This window comes from Hyla sarda, chromosome 5 (assembly GCF_029499605.1).
Source record: "Hyla sarda isolate aHylSar1 chromosome 5, aHylSar1.hap1, whole genome shotgun sequence".
Taxonomy (NCBI): Eukaryota; Metazoa; Chordata; class Amphibia; order Anura; family Hylidae; genus Hyla; species Hyla sarda.
In genome coordinates this window covers 67036370-67057599 of record NC_079193.1, presented here as the reverse complement: position 1 = coordinate 67057599, position 21230 = coordinate 67036370, and positions in this window count along the sequence as shown.

Here is a 21230-nt window from a genome sequence, read left to right as displayed (position 1 = left end):
CCTCTCTGACTGCTGAGATAAGCGCGGTACAAGGGAGTAGACAGAAGGTCGGGACAGGCGGCAAGGTTCGTAGTCAATGGTGGAATAGCAGGAGGTCTGGAACACAGTATGGGTAACACAGTAAAGCTTTCTCAAGGCACAAGGCAACAAGATCCGGCAAGGGAGTGCAGGGGAAGAGAGGTATAAGTAGGCAAGGAACAGGTGCAAGCAAATCAGGGTGATTGGGCCAGGCACCATCATTGGTGCACTGGCCCTTTAAATCTCAGAGCGCTGGCGCGCGCCAGAGCATGACAGCCGGGGACCGGGACAGGTAAGTGACCTGGGGTCCGATTCGCGGGCGGGCGTGTCCCGCTATGCGAATCGCATCCCCGCCGGCCATGTCAGTGCAGCGCTCCCGGTCAGCGGGTCTGACCGGGGCGCTGCAGGGAGAGAAACGCCGCGAGCGCTTCGGGGAGGAGCAGGGACCCGGAGCGCTCGGCGTAACAGTACCCCCCCCCTTAGGTCTCCCCCTCTTTTTGTCGGGATATCGCTCCACCTGGGACGAGGACATTGGGAGCGATTGTAGAGTCTCCTTCTGGGGGACAGTGAAGTCCTGGGTATACTCATGAATGGCAGACCGGTCAGAAGGAGTGGGAATGAGGGGGGGGCAGAGGGTGAGGCTTGGCACGGAGCAGAGTGTCACCAGGACAGGGACTATGAGGAGGCACGGCACAGTCCTGACAGGCCTTGGGGAGAGCAGGCACAGGAGGAGACACTGAGGACCGACAGACGGGGCTGGGAGCTAACGTGAGGCACTGCTTGCGGCAAGCAGGACCCCAATTCTTGATCTCCCCGGTGGTCCAGTCAAGGGTGGGAGAATGGTGCTGGAGCCATGGCAAACTGAGGAGGATTTCAGAGGTACAGCCGGGCAAGACCAAAAATTCAATTTCCTCGAGATGCGGTCCAATGTTCATAAGCAGGGGCACTGTGCGATAACGCACAGTGCAGTGCAGCTTGACCCCGTTGACCGAAGAAATGTAGAGCGGCTTGATGAGACGGGTCACCGGGATGCAGTACCTATCAAGCAAAGAGGCCAGAATAAAATTTCCAGAAGATCCAGAGTCCAAGACGGCCACAGCAGAGAAGGAGGAGTTGGCAGAAGGAGAAATCCGTACGGCAAAGAGAGAGATGGAGAAGCAGACTCCGTACCCAGAGACGCCAGGCCCACATGAGCAGGTTGCGTGCGTGCATTTTCCAGACGTGGAGGACAAATAGGGCAATCCACCAAGAAATGTTCGGTACTAGCGCAGTAAAGACATAGATTTTTATCCCTACGGCGAGACCTCTCTTCAATAGTCAGGCGAGACCGATCTACTTGCATAGGCTCCTCGGCGGGAGGCACAGGGGTAGATTGCAAGGGATACCGTGAGAGAGGTGCCCAGGGATTAAGGTCTTTTTCCTGGCGGAGTTCCTGGTGTCTTTCCGAAAAACGCATGTCAATGCGGGTGGCCAAATGGATAAGTTCATGCAGGTTGGCAGGAATCTCTCGTGCGGCCAGCACATCTTTGATATTACTGGATAGGCCTTTTTTAAAGGTCGCGCAGAGAGCATCGTTGTTCCAAGATAATTCGGAAGCGAGAGTACGAAATCGGATAGCGTACTCGCCTACTGAAGAATTACCCTGGACCAGGTTCAGCAGGGCAGTCTCGGCAGAAGAAGCTCGGGCTGGTTCCTCGAAGACACTGCGAACCTCAGAGAAGAAGGAGTGTACAGTGGCGGTGACAGGGTCATTGCAGTCCCAGAGCGGTGTGGCCCAAGCCAAAGCCTTCCCAGACAGGAGACTAACCACGAAAGCCACCTTCGACCGTTCTGTAGGAAATTGGTCCGACAACATCTCCAAATGTAGGGAACATTGTGACAGGAAACCTCGGCAGAGTCTAGAGTCCCCATCAAATTTGTCCGGCAGGGACAAGCGGAGGTTAGGAGCGGCCACTCGCTGCGGAAGAGGTGCAGGAGCTGGCGGAGGAGATGGTTGCTGCTGTTGTAGCTGTGACTGAAGCTGCTGTAGCTGTGACTGAAGTTGCTGAGTCATGGTGGTCAAGTACGACAGCTGGTGATCTTGTTGGGCGATCTGTCGGGATTGCTGGGCGACCAGCGTGGTGAGGTCAGTGACGACTGGTAGCGGGACCTCAGCGGGATCCATGGCCGGATCTACTGTCACGATTCGGCAGGCTGGAGGTGGATCCTCTGTGCCAGAGAGGGATTGGCGTGGACCGGTTCTAAGTTGCTACTGGTATTCACCAGAGCCCGCCGCAAAGCGGGATGGTCTTGCAGCGGCGGTAGCAACCAGGTTGTATCCACTGGCAACGGCTCAACCTCTCTGACTGCTGAGATAAGCGCGGTACAAGGGAGTAGACAAGAGCAAGGTCAGACGTAGCAGAAGGTCGGGACAGGCGGCAAGGTTCGTAGTCAATGTTGGAATTGCAGGAGGTCTGGAACACAGTATGGGTAACACAGTAAAGCTTTCTCAAGGCACAAGGCAACAAGATCCGGCAAGGGAGTGCAGGGGAAGTGAGGTATAAGTAGGCAAGGAACAGGTGCAAGCAAATCAGGGTGATTGGGCCAGGCACCATCATTGGTGCACTGGCCCTTTAAATCTCAGAGCGCTGGCGCGTGCGCGCCCTAGAGAGCGGAGCCGCGCGCGCCAGAGCATGACAGCCGGCGACCGGGACAGGTAAGTGACCTGGGGTGCGATTCGCGGGCGGGCGCGTCCCGCTATGCGAATCGCATCCCCGCCGGCCATGTCAGTGCAGCGCTCCCGGTCAGCGGGTCTGACCGGGGCGCTGCAGGGAGAGAAACGCCGCGAGCGCTTCGGGGAGGAGCAGGGACCCGGAGCGCTCGGCGTAACATCAGTTTAACATTGTGCTATTTGTTTTTGACAGGAAGTGGCACTCAAAAGCCTAGTAAGAAGAAATCTTGTTGTTTTAAATCTGTATGTAAAATGTGTAGTTTTGCTATGTGTAAATTTGTACCAATAGTGTGCTGTACTTGCCAGCAATTGTTATGATTTTTTTGTATTCCTACTTGTACCATTTTTTTTAACCCAAATCATAGTTTTTTTTTTTACTGTCCATGATTTTTAACCAAAATCATGAGACTGAAACATTTTTTCTTCACTTCAACAGCATATAACTTCTTGAGACGTTATGTATGTTGATTTGACAAAATTGGTGAATTTTAAAAATTTGGGTTAAAATTTTTTGAGATTGTAGGCTATGGAAGCATTTCTGCGTACTGTCATTTGCATAAAATGATGCAAAGAATTGGTAAGGCACCAATTTTGGAGATGGATAGGAAGGCTGTAAGGGGAGGAGGAGGCCTCTATTAGGGCACAGTGCCTTTCATTTCGCTGTGCTCTTAATAGATAATACAGTAATGTTCCCATAGCCAGCTATCGTAACTCAGTTTAACATTGTGCTATTTGTTTTTGACAGGAAGTGGCACTCAAAAGCCTAGTAAGAAGAAATCTTGTTGTTTTAAATCTGTATGTAAAATGTGTAGTTGTGCTATGTGTAAATTTGTACCAATAGTGTGCTGTACTTGCCAGCTATTGTTATGATTTTTTTGTATTCCTATTTGTACCATTTTTTTTAACCCAAATCATAGTTTTTTTTTTTACTGTCCATGATTTTTAACCAAAATCATGAGACTGAAAAAATTTTTCTTCACTTCAACAGCATATAACTTCTTGAGACGTTATGTATGTTGATTTGACAAAATTGGTGAATTTTAAAAATTTGGGTTAAAATTTTTTGAGATTGTAGGCTAGGGAAGAGTTTCTGTGTGCTGTCATTTGCATAAAATGATGCAAAGAATTGGTAAGGCACCAATTTTGGAGATGGATAGGAAGGCTGTAAGGGGAGTAGGAGGCCTCTATTAGGGCACAGTGTCTTTCATTTCGCTGTGCTCTTAATAGATAATACAGTAATGTTCCCATAGCCAGCTATTAGAGATGAGCGAACTTACAGTAAATTTGATTCATCACAAACTTCTCGGCTCGGCGGTTGCTGACTTTTCCTGCATAAATTAGTTCAGCTTTCCGGTGCTCCGGTGGGCTGGAAAAGGTGGATACAGTCCTAGGAAAGAGTCTCCTAGGACTGTATCCACCTTTTCCAGCCCACGGGAGCATCTGAAAGCTGAACTAATTTATGCAGGAAAAGTCATCAACTGCCGAGCCGAGAAGTTTGTGACTAATCAAATTTACTGTAAGTTCGCTCATCTCTACTAGCTATCTTAACTCAGTTTAACATTGTGCTATTTGATTTTGACAGGAGGTGGCACTTTTTTTTTATTGCAAAAGCCTAGTAAGAAGGAATCTTGTTGTTTTTAAATCTGTATATAACATGTGTAGTTTTTCTATGTGTAAATTTGTACCAATAGTGTGCTGTACTTGCCAGCTATTGTGATAATTTTTTTGTATTCCTATTTGTACCTTTTTTTTAACCCAAGTCATAGTTTTTTTTTTTTTTTTACTGTCCATGATTTTTAACCAAAATCATGAGACTGAAACATTTTTTCTTCACTTCAACAGCATATAATATCTTGAGACGTTATGTATGTTGATTTGACAAAATTGGTGAATTTTAAAAATTTTGATTAAAATTTTTTGAGATTGTAGGCTATGGAAGCGTTTCTGTGTACTGTCATTTGCATAAAATGATGCAAAGAATTGGTAAGGCACCAATTTTGGAGATGGATAGGAAGGCTGTAAGGGGAGGAGGAGGCCTCTATTAGGGCACAGTGTCTTTCATTTCAATGTGCTCTTAATAGATAATACAGTAATGTTCCCATAGCCAGCTATTAGAGATGAGCGAACTTACAGTAAATTCGAATCGTCACGATCTTCTATGCTCGGCGGTTGCTGACTTTTCCTGCATAAATTAGTTCAGCTTTCCGGTGCTCTGGTGTGCTGGAAAAGGTGGATACAGTCCTAGGAAAGAGTCTCCTAGGACTGTATCCACCTTTTCCAGCCCAGGGGAGCACCTGTAAGCTGAACTAATTTATGCAGGAAAAGCTATCAACTGCCGAGCCGAGAAGTTCGTGACGAATCAAATTTACTGTAAGTTTGCTTATCTCTACCAGCTATCTTAACTCAGTTTAACATTTTGCTATTTGTTTTTGACAGGAGGTGGCACATTTTTTTTATTACAAAAGCCTAGTAAGAAGGAATCTTGTTGTTTTTAAATCTGTATGTAAAATGTGTAGTTTTGCTATGTGTAAATTTGTACCAATAGTGTGCTGAACTTGCCAGCTATTGTGATAATTTTTTTTAATTCCTATTTGTACCTTTTTTTAACCCAAATCATAGGTTTTTTTTTACTGTCCATGATTTTTAACCAAAATCATGAGACTGAAATTTTTTTTCTTCACTTCAACAGCATATAACTCCTTGAGACGTTATGTATGTTGATTTGACAAAATTGGTGAATTTGAAAAATTTTGGTTAAAATTTTTTGAGATTGTAGGCTATGGAAGCATTTCTGCGTACTGTCATTTGCATAAAATGATGCAAAGAATTGGTAAGGCACCAATTTTGGAGATGGATAGGAAGGCTGTAAGGGGAGGAGGAGGCCTCTATTAGGGCACAGTGTCTTTCATTTCGCTGTGCTCTTAATAGATAATACAGTAATGTTCCTGTCACGATGCCGGCTGGCAGGTAGTGGATCCTCTGTGCCAGAGAGCGATTGGCGTGGACCGTGCTAGTGGATCGGTTCTAAGTCACTACTGGTTTTCACCAGAGCCCGCCGCAAAGCGGGATGGACTTGCTGCGGCGGTAGTGACCAGGTCGTATCAACTAGCAACGGCTCAACCTCTCTGGCTGCTGAAGATAGGCGCGGTACAAGGGAGTAGACAGAAGCAAGGTCGGACGTAGCAGAAGGTCGGGGGCAGGCGGCAAGGTTCGTAGTCAGGGTGGATAGCAGAAGTACTGGTACACAGGCTTAGGACACACAAAACGCTTTCACTGGCACAAGGCAACAAGATCCGGCAAGGGAGTGCATGGGAGGAGGTTAGATATAGTCAGGGACCAGGTGGAAGCCAATTAAGCAAATTGGGCCAGGCACCAATCATTGGTGCACTGGCCCTTTAAGTCTCAGGGAGCTGGCGCGCGCGCGCCCTAGAGAGCGGAGCCGCGCGCGCCAGCACATGACAGCAGGGGACGGGAACGGGTAAGTGACCTGGGATGCGATTCGCGAGCGGGCGCGTCCCGCTGTGCGAATCGCATCCCCAACGGCCATGACAGTGCAGCGCTCCCGGTCAGCGGGACTGACCGGGGAGCTGCAGGGAGAAAGACGCCGTGAGCGCTCCGGGGAGGAGCGGGGACCCGGAGCGCTAGGCGTAACAGTTCCCATAGCCAGCTATCTTAACTCAGTTTAAAATTGTGCTATTTGTTTTTGACAGGAAGTGGCACTCAAAAGCCTAGTAAGAAGAAATCTTGTTGTTTTAAATCTGTATGTAAAATGTGTAGTTTTGCTATGTGTAAATTTGTACCAATAGTGTGCTGTACTTGCCAGCAATTGTTATGATTTTTTTGTATTCCTACTTGTACCATTTTTTTTAACCCAAATCATAGTTTTTTTTTTTTTACTGTCCATGATTTTTAACCAAAATCATGAGACTGAAACATTTTTTCTTCACTGCAACAGCATATAACTTCTTGAGACGTTATGTATGTTGATTTGACAAAATTGGTGAATTTTAAAAATTTGGGTTAAAATTTTTTGAGATTGTAGGCTATGGAAGTGTTTCTGTGTACTGTCATTTGCATAAAATGATGCAAAAAATTGGTAAGGCACCAATTTTGGAGATGGATAGGAAGGCTGTAAGGGGAGGAGGAGGCCTCTATTAGGGCACAGTGTCTTTCATTTCGCTGTGCTCTTAATAGATAATACAGTAATGTTCCCATAGCCAGCTATTAGATATGAGCGAACTTACAGTAAATTTGATTCATCACAAACTTCTCGGCTCGGCGGTTGCTGACTTTTCCTGCATAAATTAGTTCAGCTTTCCGGTGCTCCGGTGGGCTGGAAAAGGTGGATACAGTCCTAGGAAAGAGTCTCCTAGGACTGTATCCACCTTTTCCAACCCACGGGAGCATCTGAAAGCTGAACTAATTTATGCAGGAAAAGTCATCAACTGCCGAGCCGAGAAGTTTGTGACTAATCAAATTTACTGTAAGTTCGCTCATCTCTACTAGCTATCTTAACTCAGTTTAACATTGTGCTATTTGTTTTTGACAGGAGGTGGCACATTTTTTTTTATTACAAAAGCCTAGTAAGAAGGAATCTTGTTGTTTTTAAATCTGTATATAACATGTGTAGTTTTGCTATGTGTAAATTTGTACCAATAGTGTGCTGTACTTGCCAGCTATTGTAATAATTTTTTTGTATTCCTATTTGTACCTTTTTTTTAACCCAAATCATAGTTTTTTTTTTTTACTGTCCATGATTTTTAACCAAAATCATGAGACTGAATTTTTTTTTCTTCACTTCAACAGCATATAACTCCTTGAGACGTTATGTATGTTGATTTGACAAAATTGGTGAATTTTAAAAATTTTGGTTAAAATTTTTTGAGATTGTAGGCTATGGAAGCATTTCTGCGTACTGTCATTTGCATAAAATGATGCAAAGAATTGGTAAGGCACCAATTTTGGAGATGGATAGGAAGGCTGTAAGGGGAGGAGGAGGCCTCTATTAGGGCACAGTGTCTTTCATTTCGCTGTGCTCTTAATAGATAATACAGTAATGTTCCCATAGCCAGCTATCGCAACTCAGTTTAACGTTGTGCTATTTGTTTTTGACAGGAAGTGGCACTCAAAAGCCTAGTAAGAAGAAATCTTGTTGTTGTAAATCTGTATGTAAAATGTGTAGTTTTGCTATGTGTAAATTTGTACCAATAGTGTGCTGTACTTGCCAGCAATTGTTATGATTTTTTTGTATTCCTACTTGTACCATTTTTTTTAACCCAAATCATAGTTTGTTTTTTTTACTGTCCATGATTTTTAACCAAAATCATGAGACTGAAACATTTTTTCTTCACTTCAACAGCATATAACTTCTTGACACGTTATGTATGTTGATTTGACAAATTTGGTGAATGTTAAAAATTTGGGTTAAAATTTTTTGAGATTGTAGGCTATGGAAGTGTTTCTGTGTACTGTCATTTGCATAAAATGATGCAAAGAATTGGTAAGGCACCAATTTTGGAGATGGATAGGAAGGCTGTAAGGGGAGGAGGAGGCCTCTATTAGGGCACAGTGTCTTTCATTTCGCTGTGCTCTTAATAGATAATACAGTAATGTTCCCATAGCCAGCTATCGTAACTCAGTTTAACATTGTGCTATTTGTTTTTGACAGGAAGTGGCACTCAAAAGCCTAGTAAGAAGAAATCTTGTTGTTTTAAATCTGTATGTAAAATGTGTAGTTTTGCTATGTGTAAATTTGTACCAATAGTGTGCTGTACTTGCCAGCTATTGTTATGATTTTTTTGTATTCCTATTTGTACCATTTTTTTTAACCCAAATCATAGTTTTTTTTTTACTGTCCATGATTTTTAACCAATATCATGAGACTGAAACATTTTTTCTTCACTTCAACAGCATATAACTTCTTGAGACGTTATGTATGTTGATTTGACAAAATTGGTGAATTTTAAAAATTTGGGTTAAAATTTTTTGAGATTGTAGGCTAGGGAAGAGTTTCTGTGTGCTGTCATTTGCATAAAATGATGCAAAGAATTGGTAAGGCACCAATTTTGGAGATGGATAGGAAGGCTGTAAGGGGAGGAGGAGGCCTCTATTAGGGCACAGTGTCTTTCATTTCGCTGTGCTCTTAATAGATAATACAGTAATGTTCCCATAGCCAGCTATTAGAGATGAGCGAACTTACAGTAAATTTGATTCATCACAAACTTCTCGGCTCGGCGGTTGCTGACTTTTCCTGCATAAATTAGTTCAGCTTTCCGGTGCTCCGGTGGGCTGGAAAAGGTGGATACAGTCCTAGGAAAGAGTCTCCTAGGACTGTATCCACCTTTTCCAGCCCACGGGAGCATCTGAAAGCTGAACTAATTTATGCAGGAAAAGTTATCAACTGCCGAGCCGAGAAGTTTGTGACTAATCAAATTTACTGTAAGTTTGCTCATCTCTACTAGCTATCTTAACTCAGTTTAACATTGTGCTATTTGTTTTTGACAGGAGGTGGCACTTTTTTTTTATTACAAAAGCCTAGTAAGAAGGAATCTTGTTGTTTTTAAATCTGTATATAACATGTGTAGTTTTGCTATGTGTAAATTTGTACCAATAGTGTGCTGTACTTGCCAGCTATTGTGATAATTTTTTTGTATTCCTATTTGTACCTTTTTTTTAACCCAAATCATAGTTTTTTTTTTTTACTGTCCATGATTTTTAACCAAAATCATGAGACTGAAACATTTTTTCTTCACTTCAACAGCATATAACTTCTTGAGACGTTATGTATGTTGATTTGACAAAATTGGTGAATTTAAAAAATTTTGATTAAAATTTTTTGAGATTGTAGGCTATGGAAGCGTTTCTGTGTACTGTCATTTGCATAAAATGATGCAAAGAATTGGTAAGGCACCAATTTTGGAGATGGATAGGAAGGTTGTAAGGGGAGGAGACCTCTATTAGGGCACAGTGTCTTACATTTCGCTGTGCTCTTAATAGATAATACAGTAATGTTCCCATAGCCAGCTATTAGAGATGAGCGAACTTACAGTAAATTCGAATCGTCACGATCTTCTATGCTCGGCGGTTGCTGACTTTTCCTGCATAAATTAGTTCAGCTTTCCGGTGCTCTGGTGTGCTGGAAAAGGTGGATACAGTCCTAGGAAAGAGTCTCCTAGGACTGTATCCACCTTTTCCAGCCCAGGGGAGCACCTGTAAGCTGAACTAATTTATGCAGGAAAAGCTATCAACTGCCGAGCCGAGAAGTTCGTGACGAATCGAATTTACTGTAAGTTTGCTTATCTCTACCAGCTATCTTAACTCAGTTTAACATTTTGCTATTTGTTTTTGACAGGAGGTGGCACATTTTTTTTATTACAAAAGCCTAGTAAGAAGGAATCTTGTTGTTTTTAAATCTGTATGTAAAATGTGTAGTTTTGCTATGTGTAAATTTGTACCAATAGTGTGCTGAACTTGCCAGCTATTGTGATAATTTTTTTTAATTCCTATTTGTACCTTTTTTAACCCAAATCATAGTTTTTTTTTTACTGTCCATGATTTTTAACCAAAATCATGAGACTGAAATTTTGTTTCTTCACTTCAACAGCATATAACTCCTTGAGACGTTATGTATGTTGATTTGACAAAATTGGTGAATTTGAAAAATTTTGGTTAAAATTTTTTGAGATTGTAGGCTATGGAAGAATTTCTGCGTACTGTCATTTGCATAAAATGATGCAAAGAATTGGTAAGGCACCAATTTTGGAGATGGATAGGAAGGCTGTAAGGGGAGGAGGAGGCCTCTTTTAGGGCACAGTGTCTTTCATTTCGCTGTGCTCTTAATAGATAATACAGTAATGTTCCCATAGCCAGCTATCGTAACTCAGTTTAACATTGTGCTATTTGTTTTTGACAGGAAGTGGCACTTTTTTTTATCAAAAAAGCCTAGTAATAAGAAATCTTGTTGTTTTAAATCTGTATGTAAAATGTGTAGTTTTGCTATGTGTAAATTTGTACCAATAGTGTGCTGTACTTGCCAGCTATTGTTATGTTTTTTTTGTATTCCTATTTGTACAATTTTTTTAACCCAAATCATAGTTTGTTTTTTTTACTGTCCATGATTTTTAACCAAAATCATGAGACTGAAATATTTTTTCATCACTTCAACAGCATATAACTTCTTGTGACGTTATGTATGTTGATTTGACAAAATTGGTGAATTTTAAAAATTTGGGTAAAATTTTTTTGAGATTGTAGGCTATGGAAGCGTTTCTGTGTACTGTCATTTGCATAAAATGATGCAAAGAATTGGTAAGGCACCAATTTTGGAGATGGATAGGAAGGCTGTAAGGGGAGGAGGAGGCCTCTATTAGGGCACAGTGTCTTTCATTTCGCTGTGCTCTTAATAGATAATACAGTAATGTTCCCATAGCCAGCTATCGTAACTCAGTTTAACATTGTGCTATTTGTTTTTGACAGGAAGTGGCACTCAAAAGCCTAGTAAGAAGAAATCTTGTTGTTTTAAATCTGTATGTAAAATGTGTAGTTTTGCTATGTGTAAATTTGTACCAATAGTGTGCTGAACTTGCCAGCTATTGTGATAATTTTTTTAATTCCTATTTGTACCTTTTTTTTTACCCAAATCATAGGTTTTTTTTACTGTCCATGATTTTTAACCAAAATCATGAGACTGAAATTTTTTTCTTCACTTCAACAGCATATAACTCCTTGAGACGTTATGTATGTTGATTTGACAAAATTGGTGAATTTTAAAAATTTTGGTTAAAATTTTTTGAGATTGTAGGCTATGAAAGCATTTCTGCGTACTGTCATTTGCATAAAATGATGCAAAGAATTGGTAAGGCACCAATTTTGGAGATGGATAGGAAGGCTGTAAGGGGAGGAGGAGGCCTCTATTAGGGCACAGTGTCTTTCATTTCGCTGTGCTCTTAATAGATAATACAGTAATGTTCCCAAAGCCAGCTATCGTAACTCAGTTTAACATTGTGCTATTTGTTTTTGACAGGAAGTGGCACTCAAAAGCCTAGTAAGAAGAAATCTTGTTGTTTTAAATCTGTATGTAAAATGTGTAGTTTTGCTATGTGTAAATTTGTACCAATAGTGTGCTGTACTTGCCAGCTATTGTTATGATTTTTTTGTATTCCTATTTGTACCATTTTTTTTAACCCAAATCATAGTTTTTTTTTTTTACTGTCCATGATTTTTAACCAAAATCATGAGACTGAAACATTTTTTCTTCACTTCAACAGCATATAACTTCTTGAGACGTTATGTATGTTGATTTGACAAAATTGGTGAATTTTAAAAATTTGTGTTAAAATTTTTTGAGATTGTAGGCTAGGGAAGAGTTTCTGTGTGCTGTCATTTGCATAAAATGATGCAAAGAATTGGTAAGGCACCAATTTTGGAGATGGATAGGAAGGCTGTAAGGGGAGGAGGAGGCCTCTATTAGGGCACAGTGTCTTTCATTTTGCTGTGCTCTTAATAGATAATACAGTAATGTTCCCATAGCCAGCTATTAGAGATGAGCGAACTTACAGTAAATTTGATTCATCACAACTTCTCGGCTCGGCGGTTGCTGACTTTTCCTGCATAAATTAGTTCAGCTTTCCGGTGCTCCGGTGGGCTGGAAAAGGTGGATCCAGTCCTAGGAAAGAGTCTCCTAGGACTGTATCCACCTTTTCCAGCCCACGGGAGCATCTGAAAGCTGAACTAATTTATGCAGGAAAAGTCATCAACTGCCGAGCCGAGAAGTTTGTGACTAATCAAATTTACTGTAAGTTCGCTCATCTCTACTAGCTATCTTAACTCAGTTTAACATTGTGCTATTTGATTTTTACAGGAGGTGGCACTTTTTTTTTATTACAAAAGCCTAGTAAGAAGGAATCTTGTTGTTTTTAAATCTGTATATAACATGTGTAGTTTTGCTATGTGTAAATTTGTACCAATAGTGTGCTGTACTTGCCAGCTATTGTGATAATTTTTTTGTATTCCTATTTGTACCTTTTTTTTAACCCAAATCATAGTTTTTTTTTTTTTTACTGTCCATGATTTTTAACTAAAATCATGAGACTGAAACATTTTTTCTTCACTTCAACAGCATATAACTTCTTGAGACGTTATGTATGTTGATTTGACAAAATTGGTGAATTTTAAAAATTTTGATTAAAATTTTTTGAGATTGTAGGCTATGGAAGCGTTTCTGTGTACTGTCATTTGCATAAAATGATGCAAAGAATTGGTAAGGCACCAATTTTGGAGATGGATAGGAAGGCTGTAAGGGGAGGAGGAGGCCTCTATTAGGGCACAGTGTCTTTCATTTCAATGTGCTCTTAATAGATAATACAGTAATGTTCCCATAGCCAGCTATTAGAGATGAGCGAACTTACAGTAAATTCGAATCGTCACGATCTTCTATGCTCGGCGGTTGCTGACTTTTCCTGCATAAATTAGTTCAGCTTTCCGGTGCTCTGGTGTGCTGGAAAAGGTGGATACAGTCCTAGGAAAGAGTCTCCTAGGACTGTATCCATCTTTTCCAGCCCAGGGGAGCACCTGTAAGCTGAACTAATTTATGCAGGAAAAGCTATCAACTGCCGAGCCGAGAAGTTCGTGACGAATCGAATTTACTGTAAGTTTGCTTATCTCTACCAGCTATCTTAACTCAGTTTAACATTTTGCTATTTGTTTTTGACAGGAGGTGGCACATTTTTTTTTATTACAAAAGCCTAGTAAGAAGGAATCTTGTTGTTTTTAAATCTGTATGTAAAATGTGTAGTTTTGCTATGTGTAAATTTGTACCAATAGTGTGCTGAACTTGCCAGCTATTGTGATAATTTTTTTTAATTCCTATTTGTACCTTTTTTTAACCCAAATCATAGATTTTTTTTTACTGTCCATGATTTTTAACCAAAATCATGAGACTGAAATTTTTTTTCTTCACTTCAACAGCATAGAACTCCTTGAGACGTTATGTATGTTGATTTGACAAAATTGGTGAATTTGAAAAATTTTGGTTAAAATTTTTTGAGATTGTAGGCTATGGAAGAATTTCTGCGTACTGTCATTTGCATAAAATGATGCAAAGAATTGGTAAGGCACCAATTTTGGAGATGGATAGGAAGGCTGTAAGGGGAGGAGGAGGCCTCTATTAGGGCACAGTGTCTTTCATTTCGCTGTGCTCTTAATAGATAATACAGTAATGTTCCCATAGCCAGCTATCGTAACTCAGTTTAACATTGTGCTATTTGTTTTTGACAGGAAGTGACACTTTTTTTTTATCAAAAAAGCCTTTTAATAAGAAATCTTGTTGTTTTAAATCTGTATGTAAAATGTGTAGTTTTGCTATGTGTAAATTTGTACCAATAGTGTGCTGTACTTGCCAGCTATCGTTATGATTTTTCTGTATTCCTATTTGTACAATTTTTTTAACCCAAATCATAGTTTGTTTTTTTTACTGTCCATGATTTTTAACCAAAATTATGAGACTGAAATATTTTTTCATCACTTCAACAGCATATAACTTCTTGTGACGTTATGTATGTTGATTTGACAAAATTGGTGAATTTTAAAAATTTGGGTAAAATTTTTTTGAGATTGTAGGCTATGGAAGCGTTTCTGTGTACTGTCATTTGCATAAAATGATGCAAAGAATTGGTAAGGCACCAATTTTGGAGATGATAGGAAGGCTGTAAGGGGAGGAGGAGGCCTCTATTAGGGCACAGTGTCTTTCATTTCGCTGTGCTCTTAATAGATAATACAGTAATGTTCCCATAGCCAGCTATCGTAACTCAGTTTAACATTGTGCTATTTGTTTTTGACAGGAAGTGGCACTCAAAAGCCTAATAAGAAGAAATCTTGTTGTTTTAAATCTGTATGTAAAATGTGTAGTTTTGCTATGTGTAAATTTGTACCAATAGTGTGCTGTACTTGCCAGCTATTGTGATAATTTTTTAAATTCCTATTTGTACCTTTTTTTTACCCAAATCATAGTTTTTTTTTTACTGTCCATGATTTTTAACCAAAATCATGAGACTGAAATTTTTTTTCTTCACTTCAACAGCATATAACTCCTTGAGACGTTATGTATTGTCACGATGCCGGCTGGCAGGTAGTGGACCCTCTGTGCCAGAGAGGGATTGGCGTGGACCGTGCTAGTGGACCGGTTCTAAGCCACTACTGGTTTTCACCAGAGCCCGCCGCAAAGCGGGATGGTCTTGCTGCGGCGGTAGTGACCAGGTCGTATCCACTAGCAACGGCTCACCTCTCTGGCTGCTGAAGATAGGCGCGGTACAAGGGAGTAGGCAGAAGCAAGGTCGGACGTAGCAGAAGGTCGGGGGCAGGCGGCAAGGATCGTAGTCAGGGGCAACGGCAGGAGGTCAGGAACACGGACTAGGAACAGACAAGGGAACGCTTTCACTAGGCACAAGTGCAACAAGATCCGGCAAGGGAGTGCAGGGGAAGTGAGGTGATATAGGGAAGTGCACAGGTGGGAGCCAATTAAGCTAATTGGGAAGATTGGGCCAGGCACCATCATTGGTGCACTGGCCCTTTAAATCGCAGAGACCCGGCGCGCGCGCGCCCTAGGGAGCGGGGCCGCGCGCGCCGGGACAGGACCGAGGGAGAGCGAGTCAGGTACGGGGGCCGGGGTGCGCATCGCGAGCGGGCGCTATCCGCATCGCGAATCGCATCCCGGCTGAAGGCGGGACCGCAGCGCACCCGGTCAGTGGATCTGACCGGGGCGCTGCAACAACGAAGATGAGGCGAGCGCTCCGGGGAGGAACGGGGACCCGGAGCGCTCGGCGTAACAGTACCCCCCCCCCTTGGGTCTCCCCCTCTTCTTGGGGCCAAAGAACCTGAGGAAAAAAAACTCAATTTTTCCGTGATGAGGTCCGATGCAAATTAGGAGGGGTTCTGTGTGGAAACGTACGAGACAGTCCAATCTTTTATTGTAAAAACAATAGATGTAGAGGGGTCTGGCGAGACTGGTCACAGGAACGTAGAACCTGTTGATGAGAGAGGCCAAAAAAAATTTTCCTGCAGATCCGGAATCCAAGAAGAGCATAGTAGAGAAGGAGAAGGTAGAGGCAGATATCCGCACAGGCACAGTAAGGCGTGGAGAAGCAGAGTTGACATCAAGAACTGTGTCACCTTTGTGCGGAGTCAGCGTACGTCTTTCCAGGCGGGGAGGACGGATAGGACAATCCTTCAGGAAGTGTTCGGTACCGGCATAGTACAGGCAAAGATTCTCCATGCGGTGTCGTGTCCTCTCTTGAGGTGTCAAGCAAGACCGGTCAACTTGCATAGCCTCCGCGGCGGGAAGCACAGGAACAGATTGCAGAGGACCAGAGGAGAGAGGAGCCGGAGAGAAAAAACGCTTCGTGCGAACAAAGTCCATATCCAGGCGGAGCTCCAGACGCCATCCGGAAGAACGCATGTCAATGCGAGTGGCTAGATGAATGAGTTCATGTAGGTCAGCAGGAGTCTCTCGTGCGGCCAGAACATCTTTAATGTTGCTGGATAGGCCTTTTTTAAAGGTCGCGCAGAGAATCTCACTATTCCAGGACAACTCGTAAGCAAGAGCACGGAACTGAATGGCGTACTCGCCAACGGAAGAAACACCCTGGGCCAGGTTCAGCAGGGCAATCTCGGCTGAAGAAGCTCGGGCAGGTTCCTCAAAGACACTTCGAATTTCCGAGAAGAAGGAGTGTACAGAGGCAGTGACGGGGTCATTGCGGTCCCAGAGCGGTGCGGCCCATGACAGGGCTTTTCCAGACAGAAGGCAGAACACGAAAGCCACCTTAGACCTTTCAGTAGGAAACTGGTCCAACATCATCTCCAAGTGCTGGGAACATTGCGAAAGAAAGCCTCGGCAATACTTAGAGTCCCCATTAAATTTGTCCGGCAAGGACAGGCAGAGGCTAGGAGTGGCCACTCGCTGCGGAGGAGGTGCAGGAGCTGGCGGAGGAGAAGATTGCTGGAGAAGTTGCGACTGAAGTTGGTGCGAAATGGTGGACATTTCCGACAGCTGACGGGTTAGAAGGGCGATCTGTCGGGCTTGCTGGGCGGCCACCGTGGTGAGGTCAGCGACAACTGGCAGAGGAACTTCAGCGGGATCCATGGCCGGATCTACTGTCACGATGCCGGCTGGCAGGTAGTGGATCCTCTGTGCCAGAGAGGGATGGCGAGGACCGCGCTAGTGGACCGGTTCTAAGCCACTACAGGTTTTCACCAGAGCCCGCCGCAAAGCAGGATGGTCTTGCTGCGGCGGTAGTGACCAGGTCGTATCCACTAGCAACGGCTCACCTCTCTGGCTGCTGAAGATAGGCGCGGTACAAGGGAGTAGGCAGAAGCAAGGTCGGACGTAGCAGAAGGTCGGGGGCAGGCGGCAAGGATCGTAGTCAGGGGCAACGGCAGGAGGTCAGGAACACGGACTAGGAACAGACAAGGGAACGCTTTCACTAGGCACAAGTGCAACAAGATCCGGCAAGGGAGTGCAGGGGAAGTGAGGTGATATAGGGAAGTGCACAGGTGGGAGCCAATTAAGCTAATTGGGAAGATTGGGCCAGGCACCATCATTGGTGCACTGGCCCTTTAAATCGCAGAGACCCGGCGCGCGCGCGCCCTAGGGAGCGGGGCCGCGCGCGCCGGGACAGGACCGAGGGAGAGCGAGTCAGGTACGGGGGCCGGGGTGCGCATCGCGAGCGGGCGCTATCCGCATCGCGAATCGCATCCCGGCTGAAGGCGGGACCGCAGCGCACCCGGTCAGTGGATCTGACCGGGGCGCTGCAACAACGAAGATGAGGCGAGCGCTCCGGGGAGGAACGGGGACCCGGAGCGCTCGGCGTAACATGTATGTTGATTTGACAAAATTGGTGAATTTTAAAAATTTTGGTTACAATTTTTTGAGATTGTAGGCTATGGAAGCATTTCTGCGTACTGTCATTTGCATAAAATGATGCAAAGAATTGGTAAGGCACCAATTTTGGAGATGGATAGGAAGGCTGTAAGGGGAGGAGGAGGCCTCTATTAGGGCACAGTGTCTTTCATTTCGCTGTGCTCTTAATAGATAATACAGTAATGTTCCCATAGCCAGCTATTAGAGATGAGCGAACTTACAGTAAATTTGATTCATCACAAACTTCTCGGCTCGGCGGTTGCTGACTTTTCCTGCATAAATTAGTTCAGCTTTCCGGTGCTCCGGTGGGCTGAAAAAGGTGGATACAGTCCTAGGAAAGAGTCTCCTAGGACTGTATCCAACTTTTCCAGCCCACGGGAGCATCTGAAAGCTGAACTAATTTATGCAGGAAAAGTCATCAACTGCCGAGCCGAGAAGTTTGTGACTAATCAAATTTACTGTAAGTTCGCTCATCTCTACTAGCTATCTTAACTCAGTTTAACATTGTGCTATTTGTTTTTGACAGGAGGTGGCACTTTTTTTTAATTACAAAAGCCTAGTAAGAAGGAATCTTGTTGTTTTTAAATCTGTATATAACATGTGTAGTTTTGCTATGTGTAAATTTGTACCAATAGTGTGCTGAACTTGCCAGCTATTGTGATAATTTTTTTTAATTCCTATTTGTACCTTTTTTAACCCAAATCATAGTTTTTTTTTTACTGTCCATGATTTTTAACCAAAATCATGAGACTGAAATTTTGTTTCTTCACTTCAACAGCATATAACTCCTTGAGACGTTATGTATGTTGATTTGACAAAATTGGTGAATTTGAAAAATTTTGGTTAAAATTTTTTGAGATTGTAGGCTATGGAAGAATTTCTGCGTACTGTCATTTGCATAAAATGATGCAAAGAATTGGTAAGGCACCAATTTTGGAGATGGATAGGAAGGCTGTAAGGGGAGGAGGAGGCCTCTTTTAGGGCACAGTGTCTTTCATTTCGCTGTGCTCTTAATAGATAATACAGTAATGTTCCCATAGCCAGCTATCGTAACTCAGTTTAACATTGTGCTATTTGTTTTTGACAGGAAGTGGCACTTTTTTTTATCAAAAAAGCCTAGTAATAAGAAATCTTGTTGTTTTAAATCTGTATGTAAAATGTGTAGTTTTGCTATGTGTAAATTTGTACCAATAGTGTGCTGTACTTGCCAGCTATTGTTATGTTTTTTTTGTATTCCTATTTGTACAATTTTTTTAACCCAAATCATAGTTTGTTTTTTTTACTGTCCATGATTTTTAACCAAAATCATGAGACTGAAATATTTTTTCATCACTTCAACAGCATATAACTTCTTGTGACGTTATGTATGTTGATTTGACAAAATTGGTGAATTTTAAAAATTTGGGTAAAATTTTTTTGAGATTGTAGGCTATGGAAGCGTTTCTGTGTACTGTCATTTGCATAAAATGATGCAAAGAATTGGTAAGGCACCAATTTTGGAGATGGATAGGAAGGCTGTAAGGGGAGGAGGAGGCCTCTATTAGGGCACAGTGTCTTTCATTTCGCTGTGCTCTTAATAGATAATACAGTAATGTTCCCATAGCCAGCTATCGTAACTCAGTTTAACATTGTGCTATTTGTTTTTGACAGGAAGTGGCACTCAAAAGCCTAGTAAGAAGAAATCTTGTTGTTTTAAATCTGTATGTAAAATGTGTAGTTTTGCTATGTGTAAATTTGTACCAATAGTGTGCTGAACTTGCCAGCTATTGTGATAATTTTTTTAATTCCTATTTGTACCTTTTTTTTTACCCAAATCATAGGTTTTTTTTACTGTCCATGATTTTTAACCAAAATCATGAGACTGAAATTTTTTTCTTCACTTCAACAGCATATAACTCCTTGAGACGTTATGTATGTTGATTTGACAAAATTGGTGAATTTTAAAAATTTTGGTTAAAATTTTTTGAGATTGTAGGCTATGGAAGCATTTCTGCGTACTGTCATTTGCATAAAATGATGCAAAGAATTGGTAAGGCACCAATTTTGGAGATGGATAGGAAGGCTGTAAGGGGAGGAGGAGGCCTCTATTAGGGCACAGTGTCTTTCATTTCGCTGTGCTCTTAATAGATAATACAGTAATGTTCCCAAAGCCAGCTATCGTAACTCAGTTTAACATTGTGCTATTTGTTTTTGACAGGAAGTGGCACTCAAAAGCCTAGTAAGAAGAAATCTTGTTGTTTTAAATCTGTATGTAAAATGTGTAGTTTTGCTATGTGTAAATTTGTACCAATAGTGTGCTGTACTTGCCAGCTATTGTTATGATTTTTTTGTATTCCTATTTGTACCATTTTTTTTAACCCAAATCATAGTTTTTTTTTTTTACTGTCCATGATTTTTAACCAAAATCATGAGACTGAAACATTTTTTCTTCACTTCAACAGCATATAACTTCTTGAGACGTTATGTATGTTGATTTGACAAAATTGGTGAATTTTAAAAATTTGTGTTAAAATTTTTTGAGATTGTAGGCTAGGGAAGAGTTTCTGTGTGCTGTCATTTGCATAAAATGATGCAAAGAATTGGTAAGGCACCAATTTTGGAGATGGATAGGAAGGCTGTAAGGGGAGGAGGAGGCCTCTATTAGGGCACAGTGTCTTTCATTTCGCTGTGCTCTTAATAGATAATACAGTAATGTTCCCATAGCCAGCTATTAGAGATGAGCGAACTTACAGTAAATTTGATTCATCACAACTTCTCGGCTCGGCGGTTGCTGACTTTTCCTGCATAAATTAGTTCAGCTTTCCGGTGCTCCGGTGGGCTGGAAAAGGTGGATCCAGTCCTAGGAAAGAGTCTCCTAGGACTGTATCCACCTTTTCCAGCCCACGGGAGCATCTGAAAGCTGAACTAATTTATGCAGGAAAAGTCATCAACTGCCGAGCCGAGAAGTTTGTGACTAATCAAATTTACTGTAAGTTCGCTCATCTCTACTAGCTATCTTAACTCAGTTTAACATTGTGCTATTTGATTTTTACAGGAGGTGGCACTTTTTTTTTATTACAAAAGCCTAGTAAGAAGGAATCTTGTTGTTTTTAAATCTGTATATAACATGTGTAGTTTTGCTATGTGTAAATTTGTACCAATAGTGTGCTGTACTTGCCAGCTATTGTGATAATTTTTTTGTATTCCTATTTGTACCTTTTTTTTAACCCAAATCATAGTTTTTTTTTTTTTTACTGTCCATGATTTTTAACCAAAATCATGAGACTGAAACATTTTTTCTTCACTTCAACAGCATATAACTTCTTGAGACGTTATGTATGTTGATTTGACAAAATTGGTGAATTTTAAAAATTTTGATTAAAATTTTTTGAGATTGTAGGCTATGGAAGCGTTTCTGTGTACTGTCATTTGCATAAAATGATGCAAAGAATTGGTAAGGCACCAATTTTGGAGATGGATAGGAAGGCTGTAAGGGGAGGAGGAGGCCTCTATTAGGGCACAGTGTCTTTCATTTCAATGTGCTCTTAATAGATAATACAGTAATGTTCCCATAGCCAGCTATTAGAGATGAGCGAACTTACAGTAAATTCG